This window comes from Mytilus californianus, unplaced genomic scaffold, assembly GCF_021869535.1.
Source record: "Mytilus californianus isolate M0D057914Y unplaced genomic scaffold, xbMytCali1.0.p SCAF_9, whole genome shotgun sequence".
NCBI lineage: Eukaryota > Metazoa > Mollusca > Bivalvia > Mytilida > Mytilidae > Mytilus > Mytilus californianus.
This window is the reverse complement of record NW_026262745.1, coordinates 81,661,345-81,678,878: the sequence shown is the minus strand read 5'-3', so window position 1 is coordinate 81,678,878 and position 17,534 is coordinate 81,661,345. Positions and strand designations below refer to the sequence as shown.

At 37.9% G+C, this 17,534-nt stretch overlaps 25 non-coding genes across 25 annotated transcripts; 12 read left to right on the top strand and 13 right to left on the bottom strand.

Annotated features, from left to right (window-relative positions):
• Positions 1–403: 403 nt before the first annotated feature.
• Trnav-uac (transfer RNA valine (anticodon UAC)) lies at positions 404–476 on the bottom strand. Its single transcript has one exon. It is a non-coding gene; the product is annotated as a tRNA-Val (tRNA).
• A 385-nt stretch (positions 477–861) lies between these two features.
• On the top strand, positions 862–934 carry Trnav-aac (transfer RNA valine (anticodon AAC)). Its single transcript has one exon. It is a non-coding gene; the product is annotated as a tRNA-Val (tRNA).
• An 883-nt stretch (positions 935–1,817) lies between these two features.
• On the bottom strand, positions 1,818–1,890 carry Trnav-uac (transfer RNA valine (anticodon UAC)). The gene has a single exon. It is a non-coding gene; the product is annotated as a tRNA-Val (tRNA).
• A 385-nt stretch (positions 1,891–2,275) lies between these two features.
• Positions 2,276–2,348, top strand: Trnav-aac (transfer RNA valine (anticodon AAC)). The gene has a single exon. It is a non-coding gene; the product is annotated as a tRNA-Val (tRNA).
• An 883-nt stretch (positions 2,349–3,231) lies between these two features.
• Positions 3,232–3,304, bottom strand: Trnav-uac (transfer RNA valine (anticodon UAC)). Its single transcript has one exon. It is a non-coding gene; the product is annotated as a tRNA-Val (tRNA).
• A 385-nt stretch (positions 3,305–3,689) lies between these two features.
• Positions 3,690–3,762, top strand: Trnav-aac (transfer RNA valine (anticodon AAC)). Its single transcript has one exon. It is a non-coding gene; the product is annotated as a tRNA-Val (tRNA).
• An 883-nt stretch (positions 3,763–4,645) lies between these two features.
• Positions 4,646–4,718, bottom strand: Trnav-uac (transfer RNA valine (anticodon UAC)). Its single transcript has one exon. It is a non-coding gene; the product is annotated as a tRNA-Val (tRNA).
• Positions 4,719–5,103: 385 nt separating this feature from the next.
• On the top strand, positions 5,104–5,176 carry Trnav-aac (transfer RNA valine (anticodon AAC)). Its single transcript has one exon. It is a non-coding gene; the product is annotated as a tRNA-Val (tRNA).
• Positions 5,177–6,059: 883 nt separating this feature from the next.
• On the bottom strand, positions 6,060–6,132 carry Trnav-uac (transfer RNA valine (anticodon UAC)). The gene has a single exon. It is a non-coding gene; the product is annotated as a tRNA-Val (tRNA).
• A 385-nt stretch (positions 6,133–6,517) lies between these two features.
• Positions 6,518–6,590, top strand: Trnav-aac (transfer RNA valine (anticodon AAC)). Its single transcript has one exon. It is a non-coding gene; the product is annotated as a tRNA-Val (tRNA).
• An 883-nt stretch (positions 6,591–7,473) lies between these two features.
• Trnav-uac (transfer RNA valine (anticodon UAC)) lies at positions 7,474–7,546 on the bottom strand. The gene has a single exon. It is a non-coding gene; the product is annotated as a tRNA-Val (tRNA).
• Positions 7,547–7,931: 385 nt separating this feature from the next.
• Trnav-aac (transfer RNA valine (anticodon AAC)) lies at positions 7,932–8,004 on the top strand. Its single transcript has one exon. It is a non-coding gene; the product is annotated as a tRNA-Val (tRNA).
• Positions 8,005–8,887: 883 nt separating this feature from the next.
• On the bottom strand, positions 8,888–8,960 carry Trnav-uac (transfer RNA valine (anticodon UAC)). The gene has a single exon. It is a non-coding gene; the product is annotated as a tRNA-Val (tRNA).
• Positions 8,961–9,345: 385 nt separating this feature from the next.
• On the top strand, positions 9,346–9,418 carry Trnav-aac (transfer RNA valine (anticodon AAC)). Its single transcript has one exon. It is a non-coding gene; the product is annotated as a tRNA-Val (tRNA).
• Positions 9,419–10,301: 883 nt separating this feature from the next.
• On the bottom strand, positions 10,302–10,374 carry Trnav-uac (transfer RNA valine (anticodon UAC)). Its single transcript has one exon. It is a non-coding gene; the product is annotated as a tRNA-Val (tRNA).
• A 385-nt stretch (positions 10,375–10,759) lies between these two features.
• Positions 10,760–10,832, top strand: Trnav-aac (transfer RNA valine (anticodon AAC)). The gene has a single exon. It is a non-coding gene; the product is annotated as a tRNA-Val (tRNA).
• Positions 10,833–11,716: 884 nt separating this feature from the next.
• Trnav-uac (transfer RNA valine (anticodon UAC)) lies at positions 11,717–11,789 on the bottom strand. Its single transcript has one exon. It is a non-coding gene; the product is annotated as a tRNA-Val (tRNA).
• A 385-nt stretch (positions 11,790–12,174) lies between these two features.
• Trnav-aac (transfer RNA valine (anticodon AAC)) lies at positions 12,175–12,247 on the top strand. Its single transcript has one exon. It is a non-coding gene; the product is annotated as a tRNA-Val (tRNA).
• An 883-nt stretch (positions 12,248–13,130) lies between these two features.
• Trnav-uac (transfer RNA valine (anticodon UAC)) lies at positions 13,131–13,203 on the bottom strand. The gene has a single exon. It is a non-coding gene; the product is annotated as a tRNA-Val (tRNA).
• Positions 13,204–13,588: 385 nt separating this feature from the next.
• On the top strand, positions 13,589–13,661 carry Trnav-aac (transfer RNA valine (anticodon AAC)). The gene has a single exon. It is a non-coding gene; the product is annotated as a tRNA-Val (tRNA).
• An 884-nt stretch (positions 13,662–14,545) lies between these two features.
• Trnav-uac (transfer RNA valine (anticodon UAC)) lies at positions 14,546–14,618 on the bottom strand. The gene has a single exon. It is a non-coding gene; the product is annotated as a tRNA-Val (tRNA).
• A 385-nt stretch (positions 14,619–15,003) lies between these two features.
• Positions 15,004–15,076, top strand: Trnav-aac (transfer RNA valine (anticodon AAC)). The gene has a single exon. It is a non-coding gene; the product is annotated as a tRNA-Val (tRNA).
• Positions 15,077–15,959: 883 nt separating this feature from the next.
• Trnav-uac (transfer RNA valine (anticodon UAC)) lies at positions 15,960–16,032 on the bottom strand. The gene has a single exon. It is a non-coding gene; the product is annotated as a tRNA-Val (tRNA).
• Positions 16,033–16,417: 385 nt separating this feature from the next.
• Trnav-aac (transfer RNA valine (anticodon AAC)) lies at positions 16,418–16,490 on the top strand. Its single transcript has one exon. It is a non-coding gene; the product is annotated as a tRNA-Val (tRNA).
• An 883-nt stretch (positions 16,491–17,373) lies between these two features.
• Positions 17,374–17,446, bottom strand: Trnav-uac (transfer RNA valine (anticodon UAC)). The gene has a single exon. It is a non-coding gene; the product is annotated as a tRNA-Val (tRNA).
• Between the last annotated feature and the right edge of the window lie 88 nt (positions 17,447–17,534).

Genomic DNA, 17,534 nt, shown 5'->3' with positions numbered 1-17,534 from the left:
AGTAGCGTAGGAAAGACTGCACGGATTTTCTTTAAAACTCTAAATGGTCTAAATATAGCTACAACAAATTGTAACACGTTAAAAGAAACTGTTGTGTTTTTCAACTGGCACTTTAACCATTCAGTATGATATATAACAAATTGATTAATGTCACTTTGTACCAAATGTCAGTTTCTGAACCGTTCTGTCATCTCCCAAAAGCTATATAGACCTCAACTTTGCCTCGGTCTATATACTATTTGGGAGATGATCGGTTGTTCCATGGATTACCGCATCAGTGGCCCTCGTTGCCAAAAATTATTGCTGAATTATATCTAGCCTAGTTTTAGGTTTCAAACAATTGAAGTCACACGAACAGCTTGAATATTTAAAGTAATGGAGTCACCATTTGCAAAAATATACCAGGTTCTGGCGAGGTTCGAACTCGCGACCTTCTGCGTGTAAAGCAGACGTGATAACCACTACACCACAGAACCGGACACTCTACTTATCTAATATTTTAGAACTTATACTTAAGTTAAATTTCATGTGAAAACCGGTATACAATAGGCACATCATCAAAGTCTCACTTGGGCCTCTCAACTAAGATAACTATAGTCCACACTGGTAAAAATGTAACACTGACACATGGTGAAAAAAGATAAAAAGATAACTGAACGCTTCCCTATTTCAGGAGCCATCATTTACTTCTTTAAGGTCTTAGAAGTGCTTAATATACTTTGCAGGAAGGAGTTGTTAAAAGCTTTATACAATATTCTTAAAAACACGGTAATAAAAGTGAGTATTTTAAAAACTAACCCAATATGCCAATGATCAGTCGGTCAGCCGATAAATAAATGAATAAGCCAAGTGTCAATCATGGTTTCCGTGGTGTAGTGGTTATCACATCCGCTTAACACGGGGAAGGTCCTGAGTTCAATCCTCAGCGAAAACATATTTTTTTTTTGGCCTGGACAAGGACGGATTTTTTTATGTAGGCACTGACGCGTCCACTTGTACAAATGTGAGAATCTTTTATCGGTAAATTTGCCTTTTCATGTAATAGTCTTCTTAACTTAAAAAAATAACGAAAAGAAAAGAAAAGAAGGCAGAATAAACACTCCATTTCCAAGGCTGTGGGGGGCCTCGGTGGCCGGAGTGGTCTAAGTAGTTACTACTGTAATCACTAGCCAGTCAACACTGAGGTTGTGAGTTCGAACCCCGCTCGTGCGGGTGCACTCGACTCCAATCTTAATTGACTAGGATTGTCAGTTATAGACGAGCGCATCCTAAAAGGTGTACTTGAATAGGTCCTATTTGTATTGTTTTCAATGTACGCCTATCATTTGTCAACTTGTTTTAGTTAGGGATATTATCGGTACCATTGCATGTAGTTATTCTCTTTTGATTCGATGCCGAATTTTTACATTTTGAGAGTAGCGTAGGAAAGACTGCACGGATTTTCTTTAAAACTCTAAATGGTCTAAATATAGCTACAACAAATTGTAACACGTTAAAAGAAACTGTTGTGTTTTTCAACTGGCACTTTAACCATTCAGTATGATATATAACAAATTGATTAATGTCACTTTGTACCAAATGTCAGTTTCTGAACCGTTCTGTCATCTCCCAAAAGCTATATAGACCTCAACTTTGCCTCGGTCTATATACTATTTGGGAGATGATCGGTTGTTCCATGGATTACCGCATCAGTGGCCCTCGTTGCCAAAAATTATTGCTGAATTATATCTAGCCTAGTTTTAGGTTTCAAACAATTGAAGTCACACGAACAGCTTGAATATTTAAAGTAATGGAGTCACCATTTGCAAAAATATACCAGGTTCTGGCGAGGTTCGAACTCGCGACCTTCTGCGTGTAAAGCAGACGTGATAACCACTACACCACAGAACCGGACACTCTACTTATCTAATATTTTAGAACTTATACTTAAGTTAAATTTCATGTGAAAACCGGTATACAATAGGCACATCATCAAAGTCTCACTTGGGCCTCTCAACTAAGATAACTATAGTCCACACTGGTAAAAATGTAACACTGACACATGGTGAAAAAAGATAAAAAGATAACTGAACGCTTCCCTATTTCAGGAGCCATCATTTACTTCTTTTAGGTCTTAGAAGTGCTTAATATACTTTGCAGGAAGGAGTTGTTAAAAGCTTTATACAATATTCTTAAAAACACGGTAATAAAAGTGAGTATTTTAAAAACTAACCCAATATGCCAATGATCAGTCGGTCAGCCGATAAATAAATGAATAAGCCAAGTGTCATTCATGGTTTCCGTGGTGTAGTGGTTATCACATCCGCTTAACACGCGGAAGGTCCTGAGTTCAATCCTCAGCGGAAACATTTTTTTTTTTTGGCCTGGACAAGGACGGATTTTTTTATGTAGGCACTGACGCGTCCACTTGTACAAATGTGAGAATCTTTTATCGGTAAATTTGCCTTTTCATGTAATAGTCTTCTTAACTTAAAAAAATAACGAAAAGAAAAGAAAAGAAGGCAGAATAAACACTCCATTTCCAAGGCTGTGGGGGGCCTCGGTGGCCGGAGTGGTCTAAGTAGTTACTACTGTAATCACTAGCCAGTCAACACTGAGGTTGTGAGTTCGAACCCCGCTCGTGCGGGTGCACTCGACTCCAATCTTAATTGACTAGGATTGTCAGTTATAGACGAGCGCATCCTAAAAGGTGTACTTGAATAGGTCCTATTTGTATTGTTTTCAATGTACGCCTATCATTTGTCAACTTGTTTTAGTTAGGGATATTATCGGTACCATTGCATGTAGTTATTCTCTTTTGATTCGATGCCGAATTTTTACATTTTGAGAGTAGCGTAGGAAAGACTGCACGGATTTTCTTTAAAACTCTAAATGGTCTAAATATAGCTACAACAAATTGTAACACGTTAAAAGAAACTGTTGTGTTTTTCAACTGGCACTTTAACCATTCAGTATGATATATAACAAATTGATTAATGTCACTTTGTACCAAATGTCAGTTTCTGAACCGTTCTGTCATCTCCCAAAAACTATATAGACCTCAACTTTGCCTCGGTCTATATACTATTTGGGAGATGATCGGTTGTTCCATGGATTACCGCATCAGTGGCCCTCGTTGCCAAAAATTATTGCTGAATTATATCTAGCCTAGTTTTAGGTTTCAAACAATTGAAGTCACACGAACAGCTTGAATATTTAAAGTAATGGAGTCACCATTTGCAAAAATATACCAGGTTCTGGCGAGGTTCGAACTCGCGACCTTCTGCGTGTAAAGCAGACGTGATAACCAATACACCACAGAACCGGACACTCTACTTATCTAATATTTTAGAAGTTATACTTAAGTTTAATTTCATGTGAAAACCGGTATACAATAGGCACATCATCAAAGTCTCACTTGGGCCTCTCAACTAAGATAACTATAGTCCACACTGGTAAAAATGTAACACTGACACATGGTGAAAAAAGATAAAAAGATAACTGAACTCTTCCCTATTTCAGGAGCCATCATTTACTTCTTTTAGGTCTTAGAAGTGCTTAATATACTTTGCAGGAAGGAGTTGTTAAAAGCTTTATACAATATTCTTAAAAACACGGTAATAAAAGTGAGTATTTTAAAAACTAACCCAATATGCCAATGATCAGTCGGTCAGCCGATAAATAAATGAATAAGCCAAGTGTCATTCATGGTTTCCGTGGTGTAGTGGTTATCACATCCGCTTAACACGGGGAAGGTCCTGAGTTCAATCCTCAGCGGAAACATTTTTTTTTTTTGGCCTGGACAAGGACGGATTTTTTTATGTAGGCACTGACGCGTCCACTTGTACAAATGTGAGAATCTTTTATCGGTAAATTTGCCTTTTCATGTAATAGTCTTCTTAACTTAAAAAAATAACGAAAAGAAAAGAAAAGAAGGCAGAATAAACACTCCATTTCCAAGGCTGTGGGGGGCCTCGGTGGCCGGAGTGGTCTAAGTAGTTACTACTGTAATCACTAGCCAGTCAACACTGAGGTTGTGAGTTCGAACCCCGCTCGTGCGGGTGCACTCGACTCCAATCTTAATTGACTAGGATTGTCAGTTATAGACGAGCGCATCCTAAAAGGTGTACTTGAATAGGTCCTATTTGTATTGTTTTCAATGTACGCCTATCATTTGTCAACTTGTTTTAGTTAGGGATATTATCGGTACCATTGCATGTAGTTATTCTCTTTTGATTCGATGCCGAATTTTTACATTTTGAGAGTAGCGTAGGAAAGACTGCACGGATTTTCTTTAAAACTCTAAATGGTCTAAATATAGCTACAACAAATTGTAACACGTTAAAAGAAACTGTTGTGTTTTTCAACTGGCACTTTAACCATTCAGTATGATATATAACAAATTGATTAATGTCACTTTGTACCAAATGTCAGTTTCTGAACCGTTCTGTCATCTCCCAAAAGCTATATAGACCTCAACTTTGCCTCGGTCTATATACTATTTGGGAGATGATCGGTTGTTCCATGGATTACCGCATCAGTGGCCCTCGTTGCCAAAAATTATTGCTGAATTATATCTAGCCTAGTTTTAGGTTTCAAACAATTGAAGTCACACGAACAGCTTGAATATTTAAAGTAATGGAGTCACCATTTGCAAAAATATACCAGGTTCTGGCGAGGTTCGAACTCGCGACCTTCTGCGTGTAAAGCAGACGTGATAACCACTACACCACAGAACCGGACACTCTACTTATCTAATATTTTAGAACTTATACTTAAGTTAAATTTCATGTGAAAACCGGTATACAATAGGCACATCATCAAAGTCTCACTTGGGCCTCTCAACTAAGATAACTATAGTCCACACTGGTAAAAATGTAACACTGACACATGGTGAAAAAAGATAAAAAGATAACTGAACGCTTCCCTATTTCAGGAGCCATCATTTACTTCTTTAAGGTCTTAGAAGTGCTTAATATACTTTGCAGGAAGGAGTTGTTAAAAGCTTTATACAATATTCTTAAAAACACGGTAATAAAAGTGAGTATTTTAAAAACTAACCCAATATGCCAATGATCAGTCGGTCAGCCGATAAATAAATGAATAAGCCAAGTGTCAATCATGGTTTCCGTGGTGTAGTGGTTATCACATCCGCTTAACACGGGGAAGGTCCTGAGTTCAATCCTCAGCGAAAACATATTTTTTTTTTGGCCTGGACAAGGACGGATTTTTTTATGTAGGCACTGACGCGTCCACTTGTACAAATGTGAGAATCTTTTATCGGTAAATTTGCCTTTTCATGTAATAGTCTTCTTAACTTAAAAAAATAACGAAAAGAAAAGAAAAGAAGGCAGAATAAACACTCCATTTCCAAGGCTGTGGGGGGCCTCGGTGGCCGGAGTGGTCTAAGTAGTTACTACTGTAATCACTAGCCAGTCAACACTGAGGTTGTGAGTTCGAACCCCGCTCGTGCGGGTGCACTCGACTCCAATCTTAATTGACTAGGATTGTCAGTTATAGACGAGCGCATCCTAAAAGGTGTACTTGAATAGGTCCTATTTGTATTGTTTTCAATGTACGCCTATCATTTGTCAACTTGTTTTAGTTAGGGATATTATCGGTACCATTGCATGTAGTTATTCTCTTTTGATTCGATGCCGAATTTTTACATTTTGAGAGTAGCGTAGGAAAGACTGCACGGATTTTCTTTAAAACTCTAAATGGTCTAAATATAGCTACAACAAATTGTAACACGTTAAAAGAAACTGTTGTGTTTTTCAACTGGCACTTTAACCATTCAGTATGATATATAACAAATTGATTAATGTCACTTTGTACCAAATGTCAGTTTCTGAACCGTTCTGTCATCTCCCAAAAGCTATATAGACCTCAACTTTGCCTCGGTCTATATACTATTTGGGAGATGATCGGTTGTTCCATGGATTACCGCATCAGTGGCCCTCGTTGCCAAAAATTATTGCTGAATTATATCTAGCCTAGTTTTAGGTTTCAAACAATTGAAGTCACACGAACAGCTTGAATATTTAAAGTAATGGAGTCACCATTTGCAAAAATATACCAGGTTCTGGCGAGGTTCGAACTCGCGACCTTCTGCGTGTAAAGCAGACGTGATAACCACTACACCACAGAACCGGACACTCTACTTATCTAATATTTTAGAACTTATACTTAAGTTAAATTTCATGTGAAAACCGGTATACAATAGGCACATCATCAAAGTCTCACTTGGGCTTCTCAACTAAGATAACTATAGTCCACACTGGTAAAAATGTAACACTGACACATGGTGAAAAAAGATAAAAAGATAACTGAACGCTTCCCTATTTCAGGAGCCATCATTTACTTCTTTTAGGTCTTAGAAGTGCTTAATATACTTTGCAGGAAGGAGTTGTTAAAAGCTTTATACAATATTCTTAAAAACACGGTAATAAAAGTGAGTATTTTAAAAACTAACCCAATATGCCAATGATCAGTCGGTCAGCCGATAAATAAATGAATAAGCCAAGTGTCATTCATGGTTTCCGTGGTGTAGTGGTTATCACATCCGCTTAACACGCGGAAGGTCCTGAGTTCAATCCTCAGCGGAAACATTTTTTTTTTTTGGCCTGGACAAGGACGGATTTTTTTATGTAGGCACTGACGCGTCCACTTGTACAAATGTGAGAATCTTTTATCGGTAAATTTGCCTTTTCATGTAATAGTCTTCTTAACTTAAAAAAATAACGAAAAGAAAAGAAAAGAAGGCAGAATAAACACTCCATTTCCAAGGCTGTGGGGGGCCTCGGTGGCCGGAGTGGTCTAAGTAGTTACTACTGTAATCACTAGCCAGTCAACACTGAGGTTGTGAGTTCGAACCCCGCTCGTGCGGGTGCACTCGACTCCAATCTTAATTGACTAGGATTGTCAGTTATAGACGAGCGCATCCTAAAAGGTGTACTTGAATAGGTCCTATTTGTATTGTTTTCAATGTACGCCTATCATTTGTCAACTTGTTTTAGTTAGGGATATTATCGGTACCATTGCATGTAGTTATTCTCTTTTGATTCGATGCCGAATTTTTACATTTTGAGAGTAGCGTAGGAAAGACTGCACGGATTTTCTTTAAAACTCTAAATGGTCTAAATATAGCTACAACAAATTGTAACACGTTAAAAGAAACTGTTGTGTTTTTCAACTGGCACTTTAACCATTCAGTATGATATATAACAAATTGATTAATGTCACTTTGTACCAAATGTCAGTTTCTGAACCGTTCTGTCATCTCCCAAAAACTATATAGACCTCAACTTTGCCTCGGTCTATATACTATTTGGGAGATGATCGGTTGTTCCATGGATTACCGCATCAGTGGCCCTCGTTGCCAAAAATTATTGCTGAATTATATCTAGCCTAGTTTTAGGTTTCAAACAATTGAAGTCACACGAACAGCTTGAATATTTAAAGTAATGGAGTCACCATTTGCAAAAATATACCAGGTTCTGGCGAGGTTCGAACTCGCGACCTTCTGCGTGTAAAGCAGACGTGATAACCAATACACCACAGAACCGGACACTCTACTTATCTAATATTTTAGAAGTTATACTTAAGTTTAATTTCATGTGAAAACCGGTATACAATAGGCACATCATCAAAGTCTCACTTGGGCCTCTCAACTAAGATAACTATAGTCCACACTGGTAAAAATGTAACACTGACACATGGTGAAAAAAGATAAAAAGATAACTGAACTCTTCCCTATTTCAGGAGCCATCATTTACTTCTTTTAGGTCTTAGAAGTGCTTAATATACTTTGCAGGAAGGAGTTGTTAAAAGCTTTATACAATATTCTTAAAAACACGGTAATAAAAGTGAGTATTTTAAAAACTAACCCAATATGCCAATGATCAGTCGGTCAGCCGATAAATAAATGAATAAGCCAAGTGTCATTCATGGTTTCCGTGGTGTAGTGGTTATCACATCCGCTTAACACGCGGAAGGTCCTGAGTTCAATCCTCAGCGGAAACATATTTTTTTTTTGGCCTGGACAAGGACGGATTTTTTTATGTAGGCACTGACGCGTCCACTTGTACAAATGTGAGAATCTTTTATCGGTAAATTTGCCTTTTCATGTAATAGTCTTCTTAACTTAAAAAAATAACGAAAAGAAAAGAAAAGAAGGCAGAATAAACACTCCATTTCCAAGGCTGTGGGGGGCCTCGGTGGCCGGAGTGGTCTAAGTAGTTACTACTGTAATCACTAGCCAGTCAACACTGAGGTTGTGAGTTCGAACCCCGCTCGTGCGGGTGCACTCGACTCCAATCTTAATTGACTAGGATTGTCAGTTATAGACGAGCGCATCCTAAAAGGTGTACTTGAATAGGTCCTATTTGTATTGTTTTCAATGTACGCCTATCATTTGTCAACTTGTTTTAGTTAGGGATATTATCGGTACCATTGCATGTAGTTATTCTCTTTTGATTCGATGCCGAATTTTTACATTTTGAGAGTAGCGTAGGAAAGACTGCACGGATTTTCTTTAAAACTCTAAATGGTCTAAATATAGCTACAACAAATTGTAACACGTTAAAAGAAACTGTTGTGTTTTTCAACTGGCACTTTAACCATTCAGTATGATATATAACAAATTGATTAATGTCACTTTGTACCAAATGTCAGTTTCTGAACCGTTCTGTCATCTCCCAAAAGCTATATAGACCTCAACTTTGCCTCGGTCTATATACTATTTGGGAGATGATCGGTTGTTCCATGGATTACCGCATCAGTGGCCCTCGTTGCCAAAAATTATTGCTGAATTATATCTAGCCTAGTTTTAGGTTTCAAACAATTGAAGTCACACGAACAGCTTGAATATTTAAAGTAATGGAGTCACCATTTGCAAAAATATACCAGGTTCTGGCGAGGTTCGAACTCGCGACCTTCTGCGTGTAAAGCAGACGTGATAACCACTACACCACAGAACCGGACACTCTACTTATCTAATATTTTAGAACTTATACTTAAGTTAAATTTCATGTGAAAACCGGTATACAATAGGCACATCATCAAAGTCTCACTTGGGCTTCTCAACTAAGATAACTATAGTCCACACTGGTAAAAATGTAACACTGACACATGGTGAAAAAAGATAAAAAGATAACTGAACGCTTCCCTATTTCAGGAGCCATCATTTACTTCTTTTAGGTCTTAGAAGTGCTTAATATACTTTGCAGGAAGGAGTTGTTAAAAGCTTTATACAATATTCTTAAAAACACGGTAATAAAAGTGAGTATTTTAAAAACTAACCCAATATGCCAATGATCAGTCGGTCAGCCGATAAATAAATGAATAAGCCAAGTGTCAATCATGGTTTCCGTGGTGTAGTGGTTATCACATCCGCTTAACACGGGGAAGGTCCTGAGTTCAATCCTCAGCGGAAACATATTTTTTTTTTGGCCTGGACAAGGACGGATTTTTTTATGTAGGCACTGACGCGTCCACTTGTACAAATGTGAGAATCTTTTATCGGTAAATTTGCCTTTTCATGTAATAGTCTTCTTAACTTAAAAAAATAACGAAAAGAAAAGAAAAGAAGGCAGAATAAACACTCCATTTCCAAGGCTGTGGGGGGCCTCGGTGGCCGGAGTGGTCTAAGTAGTTACTACTGTAATCACTAGCCAGTCAACACTGAGGTTGTGAGTTCGAACCCCGCTCGTGCGGGTGCACTCGACTCCAATCTTAATTGACTAGGATTGTCAGTTATAGACGAGCGCATCCTAAAAGGTGTACTTGAATAGGTCCTATTTGTATTGTTTTCAATGTACGCCTATCATTTGTCAACTTGTTTTAGTTAGGGATATTATCGGTACCATTGCATGTAGTTATTCTCTTTTGATTCGATGCCGAATTTTTACATTTTGAGAGTAGCGTAGGAAAGACTGCACGGATTTTCTTTAAAACTCTAAATGGTCTAAATATAGCTACAACAAATTGTAACACGTTAAAAGAAACTGTTGTGTTTTTCAACTGGCACTTTAACCATTCAGTATGATATATAACAAATTGATTAATGTCACTTTGTACCAAATGTCAGTTTCTGAACCGTTCTGTCATCTCCCAAAAGCTATATAGACCTCAACTTTGCCTCGGTCTATATACTATTTGGGAGATGATCGGTTGTTCCATGGATTACCGCATCAGTGGCCCTCGTTGCCAAAAATTATTGCTGAATTATATCTAGCCTAGTTTTAGGTTTCAAACAATTGAAGTCACACGAACAGCTTGAATATTTAAAGTAATGGAGTCACCATTTGCAAAAATATACCAGGTTCTGGCGAGGTTGGAACTCGCGACCTTCTGCGTGTAAAGCAGACGTGATAACCACTACACCACAGAACCGGACACTCTACTTATCTAATATTTTAGAACTTATACTTAAGTTAAATTTCATGTGAAAACCGGTATACAATAGGCACATCATCAAAGTCTCACTTGGGCCTCTCAACTAAGATAACTATAGTCCACACTGGTAAAAATGTAACACTGACACATGGTGAAAAAAGATAAAAAGATAACTGAACGCTTCCCTATTTCAGGAGCCATCATTTACTTCTTTTAGGTCTTAGAAGTGCTTAATATACTTTGCAGGAAGGAGTTGTTAAAAGCTTTATACAATATTCTTAAAAACACGGTAATAAAAGTGAGTATTTTAAAAACTAACCCAATATGCCAATGATCAGTCGGTCAGCCGATAAATAAATGAATAAGCCAAGTGTCATTCATGGTTTCCGTGGTGTAGTGGTTATCACATCCGCTTAACACGCGGAAGGTCCTGAGTTCAATCCTCAGCGGAAACATATTTTTTTTTTGGCCTGGACAAGGACGGATTTTTTTATGTAGGCACTGACGCGTCCACTTGTACAAATGTGAGAATCTTTTATCGGTAAATTTGCCTTTTCATGTAATAGTCTTCTTAACTTAAAAAAAATAACGAAAAGAAAAGAAAAGAAGGCAGAATAAACACTCCATTTGCAAGGCTGTGGGGGGCCTCGGTGGCCGGAGTGGTCTAAGTAGTTACTACTGTAATCACTAGCCAGTCAACACTGAGGTTGTGAGTTCGAACCCCGCTCGTGCGGGTGCACTCGACTCCAATCTTAATTGACTAGGATTGTCAGTTATAGACGAGCGCATCCTAAAAGGTGTACTTGAATAGGTCCTATTTGTATTGTTTTCAATGTACGCCTATCATTTGTCAACTTGTTTTAGTTAGGGATATTATCGGTACCATTGCATGTAGTTATTCTCTTTTGATTCGATGCCGAATTTTTACATTTTGAGAGTAGCGTAGGAAAGACTGCACGGATTTTCTTTAAAACTCTAAATGGTCTAAATATAGCTACAACAAATTGTAACACGTTAAAAGAAACTGTTGTGTTTTTCAACTGGCACTTTAACCATTCAGTATGATATATAACAAATTGATTAATGTCACTTTGTACCAAATGTCAGTTTCTGAACCGTTCTGTCATCTCCCAAAAGCTATATAGACCTCAACTTTGCCTCGGTCTATATACTATTTGGGAGATGATCGGTTGTTCCATGGATTACCGCATCAGTGGCCCTCGTTGCCAAAAATTATTGCTGAATTATATCTAGCCTAGTTTTAGGTTTCAAACAATTGAAGTCACACGAACAGCTTGAATATTTAAAGTAATGGAGTCACCATTTGCAAAAATATACCAGGTTCTGGCGAGGTTGGAACTCGCGACCTTCTGCGTGTAAAGCAGACGTGATAACCACTACACCACAGAACCGGACACTCTACTTATCTAATATTTTAGAACTTATACTTAAGTTAAATTTCATGTGAAAACCGGTATACAATAGGCACATCATCAAAGTCTCACTTGGGCCTCTCAACTAAGATAACTATAGTCCACACTGGTAAAAATGTAACACTGACACATGGTGAAAAAAGATAAAAAGATAACTGAACGCTTCCCTATTTCAGGAGCCATCATTTACTTCTTTTAGGTCTTAGAAGTGCTTAATATACTTTGCAGGAAGGAGTTGTTAAAAGCTTTATACAATATTCTTAAAAACACGGTAATAAAAGTGAGTATTTTAAAAACTAACCCAATATGCCAATGATCAGTCGGTCAGCCGATAAATAAATGAATAAGCCAAGTGTCATTCATGGTTTCCGTGGTGTAGTGGTTATCACATCCGCTTAACACGCGGAAGGTCCTGAGTTCAATCCTCAGCGGAAACATATTTTTTTTTTGGCCTGGACAAGGACGGATTTTTTTATGTAGGCACTGACGCGTCCACTTGTACAAATGTGAGAATCTTTTATCGGTAAATTTGCCTTTTCATGTAATAGTCTTCTTAACTTAAAAAAATAACGAAAAGAAAAGAAAAGAAGGCAGAATAAACACTCCATTTCCAAGGCTGTGGGGGGCCTCGGTGGCCGGAGTGGTCTAAGTAGTTACTACTGTAATCACTAGCCAGTCAACACTGAGGTTGTGAGTTCGAACCCCGCTCGTGCGGGTGCACTCGACTCCAATCTTAATTGACTAGGATTGTCAGTTATAGACGAGCGCATCCTAAAAGGTGTACTTGAATAGGTCCTATTTGTATTGTTTTCAATGTACGCCTATCATTTGTCAACTTGTTTTAGTTAGGGATATTATCGGTACCATTGCATGTAGTTATTCTCTTTTGATTCGATGCCGAATTTTTACATTTTGAGAGTAGCGTAGGAAAGACTGCACGGATTTTCTTTAAAACTCTAAATGGTCTAAATATAGCTACAACAAATTGTAACACGTTAAAAGAAACTGTTGTGTTTTTCAACTGGCACTTTAACCATTCAGTATGATATATAACAAATTGATTAATGTCACTTTGTACCAAATGTCAGTTTCTGAACCGTTCTGTCATCTCCCAAAAGCTATATAGACCTCAACTTTGCCTCGGTCTATATACTATTTGGGAGATGATCGGTTGTTCCATGGATTACCGCATCAGTGGCCCTCGTTGCCAAAAATTATTGCTGAATTATATCTAGCCTAGTTTTAGGTTTCAAACAATTGAAGTCACACGAACAGCTTGAATATTTAAAGTAATGGAGTCACCATTTGCAAAAATATACCAGGTTCTGGCGAGGTTGGAACTCGCGACCTTCTGCGTGTAAAGCAGACGTGATAACCACTACACCACAGAACCGGACACTCTACTTATCTAATATTTTAGAACTTATACTTAAGTTAAATTTCATGTGAAAACCGGTATACAATAGGCACATCATCAAAGTCTCACTTGGGCCTCTCAACTAAGATAACTATAGTCCACACTGGTAAAAATGTAACACTGACACATGGTGAAAAAAGATAAAAAGATAACTGAACGCTTCCCTATTTCAGGAGCCATCATTTACTTCTTTTAGGTCTTAGAAGTGCTTAATATACTTTGCAGGAAGGAGTTGTTAAAAGCTTTATACAATATTCTTAAAAACACGGTAATAAAAGTGAGTATTTTAAAAACTAACCCAATATGCCAATGATCAGTCGGTCAGCCGATAAATAAATGAATAAGCCAAGTGTCATTCATGGTTTCCGTGGTGTAGTGGTTATCACATCCGCTTAACACGCGGAAGGTCCTGAGTTCAATCCTCAGCGGAAACATATTTTTTTTTTGGCCTGGACAAGGACGGATTTTTTTATGTAGGCACTGACGCGTCCACTTGTACAAATGTGAGAATCTTTTATCGGTAAATTTGCCTTTTCATGTAATAGTCTTCTTAACTTAAAAAAAATAACGAAAAGAAAAGAAAAGAAGGCAGAATAAACACTCCATTTGCAAGGCTGTGGGGGGCCTCGGTGGCCGGAGTGGTCTAAGTAGTTACTACTGTAATCACTAGCCAGTCAACACTGAGGTTGTGAGTTCGAACCCCGCTCGTGCGGGTGCACTCGACTCCAATCTTAATTGACTAGGATTGTCAGTTATAGACGAGCGCATCCTAAAAGGTGTACTTGAATAGGTCCTATTTGTATTGTTTTCAATGTACGCCTATCATTTGTCAACTTGTTTTAGTTAGGGATATTATCGGTACCATTGCATGTAGTTATTCTCTTTTGATTCGATGCCGAATTTTTACATTTTGAGAGTAGCGTAGGAAAGACTGCACGGATTTTCTTTAAAACTCTAAATGGTCTAAATATAGCTACAACAAATTGTAACACGTTAAAAGAAACTGTTGTGTTTTTCAACTGGCACTTTAACCATTCAGTATGATATATAACAAATTGATTAATGTCACTTTGTACCAAATGTCAGTTTCTGAACCGTTCTGTCATCTCCCAAAAGCTATATAGACCTCAACTTTGCCTCGGTCTATATACTATTTGGGAGATGATCGGTTGTTCCATGGATTACCGCATCAGTGGCCCTCGTTGCCAAAAATTATTGCTGAATTATATCTAGCCTAGTTTTAGGTTTCAAACAATTGAAGTCACACGAACAGCTTGAATATTTAAAGTAATGGAGTCACCATTTGCAAAAATATACCAGGTTCTGGCGAGGTTGGAACTCGCGACCTTCTGCGTGTAAAGCAGACGTGATAACCACTACACCACAGAACCGGACACTCTACTTATCTAATATTTTAGAACTTATACTTAAGTTAAATTTCATGTGAAAACCGGTATACAATAGGCACATCATCAAAGTCTCACTTGGGCCTCTCAACTAAGATAACTATAGTCCACACTGGTAAAAATGTAACACTGACACATGGTGAAAAAAGATAAAAAGATAACTGAACGCTTCCCTATTTCAGGAGCCATCATTTACTTCTTTTAGGTCTTAGAAGTGCTTAATATACTTTGCAGGAAGGAGTTGTTAAAAGCTTTATACAATATTCTTAAAAACACGGTAATAAAAGTGAGTATTTTAAAAACTAACCCAATATGCCAATGATCAGTCGGTCAGCCGATAAATAAATGAATAAGCCAAGTGTCATTCATGGTTTCCGTGGTGTAGTGGTTATCACATCCGCTTAACACGCGGAAGGTCCTGAGTTCAATCCTCAGCGGAAACATATTTTTTTTTTGGCCTGGACAAGGACGGATTTTTTTATGTAGGCACTGACGCGTCCACTTGTACAAATGTGAGAATCTTTTATCGGTAAATTTGCCTTTTCATGTAATAGTCTTCTTAACTTAAAAAAATAACGAAAAGAAAAGAAAAGAAGGCAGAATAAACACTCCATTTCCAAGGCTGTGGGGGGCCTCGGTGGCCGGAGTGGTCTAAGTAGTTACTACTGTAATCACTAGCCAGTCAACACTGAGGTTGTGAGTTCGAACCCCGCTCGTGCGGGTGCACTCGACTCCAATCTTAATTGACTAGGATTGTCAGTTATAGACGAGCGCATCCTAAAAGGTGTACTTGAATAGGTCCTATTTGTATTGTTTTCAATGTACGCCTATCATTTGTCAACTTGTTTTAGTTAGGGATATTATCGGTACCATTGCATGTAGTTATTCTCTTTTGATTCGATGCCGAATTTTTACATTTTGAGAGTAGCGTAGGAAAGACTGCACGGATTTTCTTTAAAACTCTAAATGGTCTAAATATAGCTACAACAAATTGTAACACGTTAAAAGAAACTGTTGTGTTTTTCAACTGGCACTTTAACCATTCAGTATGATATATAACAAATTGATTAATGTCACTTTGTACCAAATGTCAGTTTCTGAACCGTTCTGTCATCTCCCAAAAGCTATATAGACCTCAACTTTGCCTCGGTCTATATACTATTTGGGAGATGATCGGTTGTTCCATGGATTACCGCATCAGTGGCCCTCGTTGCCAAAAATTATTGCTGAATTATATCTAGCCTAGTTTTAGGTTTCAAACAATTGAAGTCACACGAACAGCTTGAATATTTAAAGTAATGGAGTCACCATTTGCAAAAATATACCAGGTTCTGGCGAGGTTCGAACTCGCGACCTTCTGCGTGTAAAGCAGACGTGATAACCACTACACCACAGAACCGGACACTCTACTTATCTAATATTTTAGAACTTATACTTAAGTTAAATTTCATGTGAAAACCGGTATACAATAGGCACATCATCAAAGTCTCACTTGGGCTTCTCAACTAAGATAACTATAGTCCACACTGGTAAAAATGTAACACTGACACATGGTGAAAAAAGATAAAAAGATAACTGAACGCTTCCCTATTTCAGGAGCCATCATTTACTTCTTTTAGGTCTTAGAAGTGCTTAATATACTTTGCAGGAAGGAGTTGTTAAAAGCTTTATACAATATTCTTAAAAACACGGTAATAAAAGTGAGTATTTTAAAAACTAACCCAATATGCCAATGATCAGTCGGTCAGCCGATAAATAAATGAATAAGCCAAGTGTCAATCATGGTTTCCGTGGTGTAGTGGTTATCACATCCGCTTAACACGGGGAAGGTCCTGAGTTCAATCCTCAGCGGAAACATATTTTTTTTTTGGCCTGGACAAGGACGGATTTTTTTATGTAGGCACTGACGCGTCCACTTGTACAAATGTGAGAATCTTTTATCGGTAAATTTGCCTTTTCATGTAATAGTCTTCTTAACTTAAAAAAATAACGAAAAGAAAAGAAAAGAAGGCAGAATAAACACTCCATTTCCAAGGCTGTGGGGGGCCTCGGTGGCCGGAGTGGTCTAAGTAGTTACTACTGTAATCACTAGCCAGTCAACACTGAGGTTGTGAGTTCGAACCCCGCTCGTGCGGGTGCACTCGACTCCAATCTTAATTGACTAGGATTGTCAGTTATAGACGAGCGCATCCTAAAAGGTGTACTTGAATAGGTCCTATTTGTATTGTTTTCAATGTACGCCTATCATTTGTCAACTTGTTTTAGTTAGGGATATTATCGGTACCATTGCATGTAGTTATTCTCTTTTGATTCGATGCCGAATTTTTACATTTTGAGAGTAGCGTAGGAAAGACTGCACGGATTTTCTTTAAAACTCTAAATGGTCTAAATATAGCTACAACAAATTGTAACACGTTAAAAGAAACTGTTGTGTTTTTCAACTGGCACTTTAACCATTCAGTATGATATATAACAAATTGATTAATGTCACTTTGTACCAAATGTCAGTTTCTGAACCGTTCTGTCATCTCCCAAAAGCTATATAGACCTCAACTTTGCCTCGGTCTATATACTATTTGGGAGATGATCGGTTGTTCCATGGATTACCGCATCAGTGGCCCTCGTTGCCAAAAATTATTGCTGAATTATATCTAGCCTAGTTTTAGGTTTCAAACAATTGAAGTCACACGAACAGCTTGAATATTTAAAGTAATGGAGTCACCATTTGCAAAAATATACCAGGTTCTGGCGAGGTTGGAACTCGCGACCTTCTGCGTGTAAAGCAGACGTGATAACCACTACACCACAGAACCGGACACTCTACTTATCTAATATTTTAGAACTTATACTTAAGTTAAATTTCATGTGAAAACCGGTATACAATAGGCACATCATCAAAGT